The sequence below is a fragment of the Lemur catta genome, chromosome 25, assembly GCF_020740605.2.
Source record: "Lemur catta isolate mLemCat1 chromosome 25, mLemCat1.pri, whole genome shotgun sequence".
Taxonomy (NCBI): domain Eukaryota; kingdom Metazoa; phylum Chordata; class Mammalia; order Primates; family Lemuridae; genus Lemur; species Lemur catta.
In genome coordinates, this window is record NC_059152.1 from 6,720,997 (window position 1) to 6,730,604 (window position 9,608).

General features: G+C 38.5%; 1 long non-coding RNA gene across 1 annotated transcript; it reads right to left on the reverse strand.

Annotated features, from left to right (window-relative positions):
- Positions 1-263: 263 nt before the first annotated feature.
- Positions 264-9,543, reverse strand: LOC123627449. Its single transcript, XR_006731294.1, has 4 exons — positions 9,328-9,543; positions 8,796-8,858; positions 8,506-8,625; positions 264-451 (listed from the first exon to the last, which is right to left on the reverse strand). It is a non-coding gene; the product is annotated as an uncharacterized LOC123627449 (long non-coding RNA).
- Positions 9,544-9,608: the final 65 nt, after the last annotated feature.

Here is a 9,608-nt window from a genome sequence, read left to right on the forward strand (position 1 = left end):
TACAAAGTGCTTGATCCATTAACAACAGAACTTCACTCACAGAGAGCACATGATCCCAGATGGCCACAGGTAATAACATTTTGCCACTATGAACTATGGGCTGCTACCTTCTCATCTTGGAATGCAAAATAGGATTCTTTTGCTTCGTCTTACCCTCATAACTAATACTGTGTTCTCTGCAGTTCCCTGCAATCCACTCTGTGGTTATAATTTCTGAATCAGCTGAAGTTACTATGTGGCAAGCAATAGAAACAGACTCTAACTTAAGTAATATGAAAGAATTTATTTGAGGTTCTGGAGAGCAGCCAGCATCCAAATAAAAGATGAACAATGAGTCCTTGTGGAAAATAGGAACCCGTGCAGTTTCAGGGATTTTATCCTTGGGAAGTCAAGCAAATGACTCAGCTAGAATCACTTTCTTCCTGGGGTGTGTCTGTTTCAAAATAAAATTCTGTGTGAGAGAATAGATTGATTTAGGATTAAATGGTATAGAGAAGAACAAATGCCTAAAGGAAGTAATATTGGGCAGGGCAAAACAGCATATTACACAATTCAATAATACAATAACATGTTATAATAATACATTACAATACAAGCACACTTTTGGAAACATAAAAAATCCAGAAAATGGGGAGGATGAGAACCTACCATGTCCCATTAACAAAAGATATTCACTGTTTTTTTTTCTAAATAGTATTTTCCTCAGTAGATTAGGAAAGTTACCATAGACAATTTGAAACAATTCAAATGTATACAAAAGATTGAAATTGCCAATAAATATGTAGATATAAACAATCTTTACATTTTGGTGGTATTCAAGTTTTCATTAAAGATTTTAAAGTTAAAATTTTTTTCTAATTATAAACATAATACATGCTGGTTACACTGCAGAAATATATTCAGCATAAAGCAAACATTTCCTGTAATTCTGACTCCCAGAAATAATCACTGTTAAAAGCTTGAGATTTTTTCCATTATTTCTTTATATGCATATGTTAATATGTTACTATTTTAATGAAAATTGAGTTCTATTTTTCCTACAGCAAATACTATCTTGCTCTTATGCCACTTAACTCTGTATTTTCAAATTATTTCCATATTAGTACTTATAATTTTAGCCTTATTCTTTTCAACAGCCCTATATTATTCTATTGAATGGATACACTATAATTTAATGAACAATTCTATTGATGGACAGTTGCTTCAGGTTTTTCACTATTACAAATTTCAGTGAAAAATCTTTGGCCATATATTATGCTGACTTATGTTTTTGAATGAGTCTTTCTTAAAAATTGCATATTTAATAGATTGACATGATAGTATACGCAGCGTCATGTCTTGCTTTATTAGTTAGCACATTATAAACTTTTCAAATGTTATCAAAATATTTCTTCAATGTAATATTTATATGATATTCCATTTCATTCAGGTATCACAATTTAACATAATGATTCCCACATTTGAGAGTTTTAGGTTTTTCCCAAGTTTGGTTAATAGAAGTAATCCTGCATTGAACATATCTGTATTTAAAGCATGATTTGCATCTCTGAATAATTTTATGGGTGATTCCCGGGAATGAAATGGTTGGCACAAGTCCTGTGAACATTTTTTAAAGGCTCCTGACATATATTGACAAAGTACTTTGCAAAACGGTTGTAGAATTTGCATTTGCATCATCAATATGTGTGTGTATCGCTGGACCTTTATCATTAATTTTATGCTAATATCATTTTCTGTGCATAATTAAAAACATAAGTATGATTATACTATATCATTTATTCACTTAGTATAGTAATACAAACAATTTGCTGATGTATTTCAAACTTTTGGTAAATTTCTTTCCCTACTATACTATATAGGTAGACCATGATTTGATTCATGCCCTTGTTGTTGGATATTTAGACAATTTCTTAATTTACTAATATAAATGATGGAGTGCTGAACATCTGAAGACCTTTTAAAATGTCACTTTAAGTTAGAATAATTCTCTCAATGAATGGACCAGAGCAAAGTCTTAGGGGATAGTAAGATGAGCAAGATCTCTGCAGATTGAATTCTTGCACAGAGGTATTGACCTGACAGAGCCTTGAGATGAGAAACTGAGTATGTGCTGGTGTCCCCGTGAGGGGAAAGTAAACTACTTCTGGTACTCTTTCCTTATTTGGGGAAAGAAAAATAAACCAGTCAGATCAGTGGCTACAATTTCAGATGCTGGGAGCTGTGCTGATTTACTTGAGAAATGAGACTATATCTGGAATACCACCTGCAATTGGAATCACCGCCTAATTAACAGTCTCACTGTCCAAGACTCATTTTGCACTGGCTAAAGAAGGAAGTTAAACAGGGATGTGCTAAGAATAGTCATTCCTGTTTCTTGCAAGTCTTTGATGGTGGTACTGGTCTCAGATTTCTCTAGGAATGTAGTATTGCTTTGGCTTTGTCTTTTGGTAGGAAGAGCTTCAAAGACTTCCACTTGGCCCTTCCTACAATTATAGTATATATTTTACAGATCAGAAGGTCAATGTGAAAATTCTGCTAGTTGTTGAGCACTTGTATTTTAATTATACATTTATTTATTCAGGAAACAACTATGGAATAGGCTAATGGTCCCATCAAGTGCACCATGAGGCATACTCAGATTAAAACTCTTGTCTCTATAAACCCTCATACTTACCAGTTGATCACAGTAGCTTCTGGATCCCAGCTACTCTCTGCCATAATTACTCTGGTATATGAACACAAGTCCCTAAGGGGAAGCCTAGGAGGATAATTTAAAGGAAGTACTAGTCATGTTATTGCTAGTGTCTTCCGCAAGTCTATCTTACCTCTCCTTTTCTTCAAGGAGCTCTAAGTCCATAAATTTATCCAGGATGGGAATTAGGTTAGGGGCGGAGACATTCAACCATGGAGGGTTAAGTGAAGCCTCTATTTGCTAGGAACTTAGTACACGGTTTGGTCCTAGAGTCTATGTAATCTAGAACCACTCTGATTACTACTCTTATCCTGCTGTTTATTATAGTAACTATATCTACCTTGTTTTTTAAGTGCTCATCCCATAAACCCCATTGAAATTAAGGAGCCCATTTTAATGGCAGTATCACCTACCTGCACCCTCAGACTACTGAAAACTGTCACTATAGCACTTGCATACCCCTCATCCTTGTACTTCTCAATGCTGTAATGAAGGGAATGTATTCAGAGTCCTCTTATCGAACACAGTTAAAGGATGATCAAGCAGATGGATTTGATAAATCTATTCTAACATTCCTGTATTCCTTGCTGTACTTAATACAAAAAAATTTCTTGCAACTTCATTCCATTTAGTGTTGGCCACCATTGAGTCCAGTTTTCAGATAACTGAGTACACCAACTTAGAATCACTCCCATCTGTTTGAGCCCCTATCAGTAAGTTCAGATCTATCTTAAATTAGTCCACTTTTCCTCATCTAACACTCTCAGAATGCATTATCATTAACATTCTTCAGGTTCTTTCCATATAAATAAACAAAATTCTTTTGTTGTATGAACCTTCTTCTTTAGAGCTTGACTTGGTAATTGACCTTCAGGCCCCTTCTGGGATGTGACCCTTATTGTAGACACAGAGGCAGGTGAGCAGTGATAGAAATGGGGCATGAGGCAATCCGGCCACCTCCACAAGGTTCACTGTCTAAGGCAAGGTGTAAGATCTGGGGATTCTACTTGTGCTTGTAAGAAATGCTCCATGGAATCTGGAGTAGTCTAAGTCATGCAAATTTTTCTCTATTTCCCCACTTCAATTCTTGTGGTCTTCTTTTCCATCCCAATCAGTGTAGTAATTTTGCATGAGACCCGGTAACTTGCTTTGCAATTTTATAATCCACAGGCTTGAATTTTGAGCTTGATGTTACGCTACTTTAGTTCTGAGGCTAAAAACTTAAAAGTTCTCTTAGCACAGTAAAAGATACAGCTCTTGGTTTTCGACACTGAGCCAAGAGTATCTTAAGCCTGTCATTATCTTTCTTTAAAATTCTTTGGCACTCCAAGAAGGAACCATGCCACTTGTTCTCCAAAGCCTTGCTTCAACAGGTATTTTATTACAGTTGGCACAGGTAATAATTTAGGTAACTCTTTCACCACTGCAAGGTATAATTTTACCTGAAAAACACTCTCATTGAGTCCTCAGTGCCTTCAGATCCAACTAAGTCCAATAACCCTTCTTTGAGGATTTGTGGCCTGCAACTATTCTTCATCAGAATTTCTGTATCAATTAGAGTTTTTCTTTGCAATTATTCAATCCACTCTAACTAGTTCCTATCAGAATAGGAATTTATTAAGGGATTTTGGACTGATCTAAATCAAAAGAGGCTTATTTTGTTTTTAGAGACAAGGTCTCCCTTTGTCACCCAGGCTGGAGTACAGTGGCATGGTCATAGCTCACTGCAGCCTCAAACTCCTGGGCTCAAGTGATTCTCCTGCCTCAGCCTCCCAAGAAGCTGGGGCTACAGGTATGCGCCACCACACCCAGCTAATTTTTAAATTTTTTTTAGAGATGGGGTCTTGCTATGTTGCCCAGGCTGGAAAGAATAGTTTTGATAAGAGGAACATGCTATTTACCCAAGCACAACCCTTAAAATCTATTGATGTGATTTTATCCTTTGATATTATCCTGAAAATGCAGCAGTTAGCTCTCCCTCTCCCCCAAACATGACAAAACAAATTTATGAAGTCTTTTCTTCATTGCTAATTTTTCCTTAAAGCCTAATATGCCTGACTCTCATTTCATTAAAATTAAAAACAGTTCCATGAAAGCTATCAGTGAGGTCCTTAATTCTCTGTGCCTATCAGTTATCTATATGCAGGTACTTTTTTTTTTCTTTTGTTCTATCCAAAGTTTATGATTTCTATTCTTGGGTACCTAGAGATGTTCAATTTCTCAGAAAATAGAGAATACTGTTGAAGAGGTAGGTTTTGGGGAACAGTTATGTTCAGCTTTGGACATGTTAACTTTGAGATACATATTAAACACTTAAGAGAAGATACTGAATACATAAGTGTGGACTGGATATATGAACTTTCTGAACTGGGTATAGAAAGTAGAGAACCGTTAGATTATAGACATTTTAAACTATAGGAGTGGGATCAACAAGAAAGTATAATACAGAAGAGTGGAGGTCTTCTGGAGCAATTCAAAGTCAAGAATTTGGGGAGACAAGAAGGAACCAAAAAGGACTGAGGAGAACTGGCTGGTGAGGTAGAAGGAAAGCCAAGAGAATGTGGTGGCTGGTAGCGACACAGGGAATGATGCTTCAAGGTCAAGTGAGACAAGCAGTAAGAACTGCCCATTTGGTTTAACAATGTGGAAGTCATTAGGAATCTTGATGAGCAGACTCCGAGTAATGATTAGAGATGGATCAAGAAGAACGAGAGAGGACGGCATATGAGTTTTACTGCAAAGAGGAGCAGAGAAGTACTGTGTAAGCTGGAGGCAGAAGTGGAGTCAGGAGATGTATTTTAAGATGGAAGATATGACAGCATTTGTATGGCAATGAGAATAGAGCAAAAAAAAAATAATAACATGGGAGACAGACGAGAGAGTTAGTGACACACTAAAATTATCTCAGATATTAATTAGCATAACTCACTTCTTCACCTCCTTTAAATCTTTGCCCATGTATCTCCTTCTCAGTGAGGCCTTTTCTGACCATCCTATCTCAATTGCAGTGCTCGCTCCCACCCCGGGTAATGCTATTCCTCATCTCCTTTTTTTCTTCACTTTATTTGTTTCTATAGCAATGATCGCTTTCTAATGCTATATACTTTACTTCTTTATTTTGTTGTTTGTCTCCTCTTACGAGAAAATAATCTTCGTGAAAGCTGGAATCACCAACCCTTAGAACAGTACCTTTAACATGGTATGTGCTCAATAAATACTTGTTGAATGAATAAGTAAATGTTTCTGTCCTCTATGGCACCAATCACATCACTAGGCATAAACTAGGCACAGAAATATTTGCTGAAGTAATGTCAAACCTGTAAAGTACATTACATATTTTTATTACAGATTATTGCCAGGCACGAATTAGGCACAGAAATATTTCTTCAAGTACTGTCAAATCTGCAAAGTTATAGTACTTTATATATTCTTATTATAGATTAAAAATACATTTAGCCATATTGTCTAATGCTTTTCCCTTATAATAACATTGAAGTATCTCTATATACCTATATGTATACAATATATTTACAAGACTTGAAAGGAATGTTTCCCATGACTCCTTAAAACATTTTTTAATAGCTTTATTGAGATAATTCACATATAATACAACTCATCATTTAAAGTTACCTATAATTTCCAGTATATTCAAATATGTACGATCATCACCACAGTCAAGTTTCAGAACATTTTCATCACCTCGAGAAGAACCCCATACCCTTTAGATATCATCCCTCTATCTCACTTTTCTATGCTCCCCAGCCCTAAACAACCATGAATCTACTGCCTCTATAAATAATTTGTCTATTCTGGACATTTCATATAAATGGAATCATATAATAAGTGATCTTTTGTGACTGGTTTCTTTCACTTAGCACAAGGTTTTTAAGATTTATTCATGTTGCAGCATGGATAATACTTCACTCCTTTTTATTGGCAAATACTATTCCATTGTACCGATATACCATTTTGTTTATCCATTTACCTATTGCCGGATATTCGGGTTGTTTCTACTTTTTGGTTATTGCAAATAGTGCTGCTATGAACATTTGTGTTCAAGGTACATAGCTAGAAGTGGAAATGCTGGGTCATATGATAATTCTGTGTCTAACTTTTTGAGAAACTGCCGAATTGTCTTCTGTAGTGGCTGCGGCATTTTATATTCCTACCAGCAATGTATATGGGTCCCAGTTTCTCCATATCCTTACCAACAATTGTTATTCTGGGTTTTTATTGTTATTATTATAGTCATCCTAGTGGATATGAAGTGATATCCCATTACTCTACTTCCTCAAATACCAGCTTCCCTCTCTGGGGTTTTGTAGAACTGACACATCATTTTCTGCTACTATATCCTAGTACTGCCTAAAAATATATATCTGTGAAATGGTGATATATATGCTTCATAATACAACTCTGGACCCCACAGGTATCTTTCAAATATTATGGTTATCTTTTTAAAAATGGTCACTCAACGGCTGGGCACAGTGGCTAATGCCTGTAATCCTAGCAGTTTGGGAGGCCGAGGTGGGATGATTACTTGAGGCCAAGAGTTTGAGAACAGCCTAAACAAGAGCAAGACCCCTTCTCTACACAAAATAGACAAAATTAGTCAGGCATGGTGGCGCAAGCCTATAGTCCCAGCTACTCAGGAGGCAGAGGCAGGAGGGTCACTGGAGCCCAGGAGTTTGAGGTTGGTGTGACTAGTCACTCGAGATTCTTGCAATTCCTCATGATCTCCCCATCCCAGGATGTATGAAATAACTAAATAAGGGAAATGCTGAAACAGATAACCTCCTGAGGGCCTATATTTCTTCTCTTACTTGATTATATAATTTCCTTTCAACGTACAAAACCAATCTTGATATGTGATTATTCTCCTGTAATGGGGCCAATGTGAGGATTTATGAACTGAATAACAACGGTGCAACTGAAAAGCTCAGTGCTTTATTGAGTAACACATGGGCAATCAGAACTCCATAGATGTGGTTAAGAACATCCAGAGGTTAGATCTTACTGAAAATCTTTACCTACCCTTCCCTGACTTGGCATAGTAGTCTTCCTTTAAAAACAAACAAAAAACTGTTTTGCCAAGTACTAAAACTACGTGTTTGCATCTGAAGCAATAAAACAAAAAGACAGGGTAGGGATACAGGTTGCCACAGAGGTTGAAAGCTATTTCCTGACAAAGGAGTAGCTACAAGTTGGGAGACCTGGGGAAGCCTTGGGTAAATGCATATGCAAATAAGTGCTGGGAAAATGCTCCTGGGATTCATCTCCATGAAGTGCTTTGAGAATTCATTACAGGTTATGAAACTCAGTGTTCTAATCATTACATTCACGGGGAGCAGTGAAAAGCAGTACAGGAAACACAGCTGCAGTTGAACAGGCTAGGGGAGTGGTGGCTGGAGAAAGAAAAGACATCCAGGTTTGGGAAAGTTGGGATCTTGGAGCTGCTATTCCAGGAGAGTTAGGAAAAAACCCTTTCCCCACACTATGGTACAGTAAAATAAGTAATGACTCTAAAAATGTTCAGAACTACTGGCTTCCTTGGATCTACAGGGAGTCTTATTAAATCAATTAGATTTGAATCAGAATTATCTCTTTTTTTTTGGCATTGTCAAGTCCTCTCTAATCAAAGAGTAGGGGCATCGGGCTCAGACATCACACACACTCAGGAGAATTATCTGCTAACATCCACAAAGCAATTACCCATCAAGCAAGGTCCCTAGGAGCCTACTTTATCCTCCAGCAATTTGGCTAATCAATTCATCTATCCACAGGGCTGCAAAGGTAGGATGGGTGGTACTTACTGTCTTACTTGAAGACACTTCAGAGATCATCCAGAGCAGAAAACCTTTATATGTCACTCCCGTGCCTTGAAGTTACTACCATATTCTAGCCAAGTTATTTCATTCACTGTTCCTTTGTTCCTAAATTAACGAGGGAAAGACTGTGTGTAAAATACATGCCTCCAACATGGAGATTATTTAGAGACAGCTTAATAAAATGTACTTGTGTTTTCTCTTCTAGGCTTAGGGCACCGAACTTGGGCCTTGGCCTGAGTTTATCTCTAGAGGGTGCTGAGTTGCCACCTACTTACCTATCTTGACGATACGAATATCACTCTTCCAACACTGATGGAGGCTTCCAAGGGGGCTCAGCGCTAAGAAGTATCGGGGGGTAGGGGGGGGCACAAGGTCTAGTAAGATACGGCGGTGCCTGCCCTTAATAAAAGACTCACAATTTAGTGGTGCACACCTCTTACTTAAAACTTTTTCTCTCTCTTTTTGGAGAGCCATGGTGGGGGAAATCTAATATTATTTAATCGAGCATTTACTATGTGAATGACAGTCTGCATCAGTCTCAGCAGTAAATCCTTTAACACTCAAATAATCCCACGAGGTGGGTACTATTCTATTCCTACTTTACAGATAAAGAAACTGAGGCACGGAGATTAATGACTTCCTCTAAGTCGCACGACCACTCGGTGGGGGAGGCAACTCTGAATGCAGGCAGTCTGGCTTCCGAGAGCCGGGAGAAAAAGGAGCGACGCGAGAGAGGGCAGGGCAGGAGGGACAATGGGGGACGCGGGCACGGGGACAGGTGCAGGAGAACCGAAGGGCAAGCTTTACCTTCCTCAGAGCAACCCCATTCGCACTGATTGACTCGCACACTTCCATCCCGTAAAGCTCCTGGCGTCACTGCCAGTAACGGGAAGTTTAAAAACGCCTATCTGTGGGGGTTCGCCTGGATCCCGAAAAGACTCTCCCACATTGTCACAGAACCCCGGGGCTCACCCGCGCCCCACTAGCCCGCGCGGGGCCCGCAGAACCCGCCCCCGGGCGGACTACAACCCCCAGCGTGCACCGCGCGCGACGCTGGGTCCGGGCTGCGGGCGGGCGGCGGCGTTCCA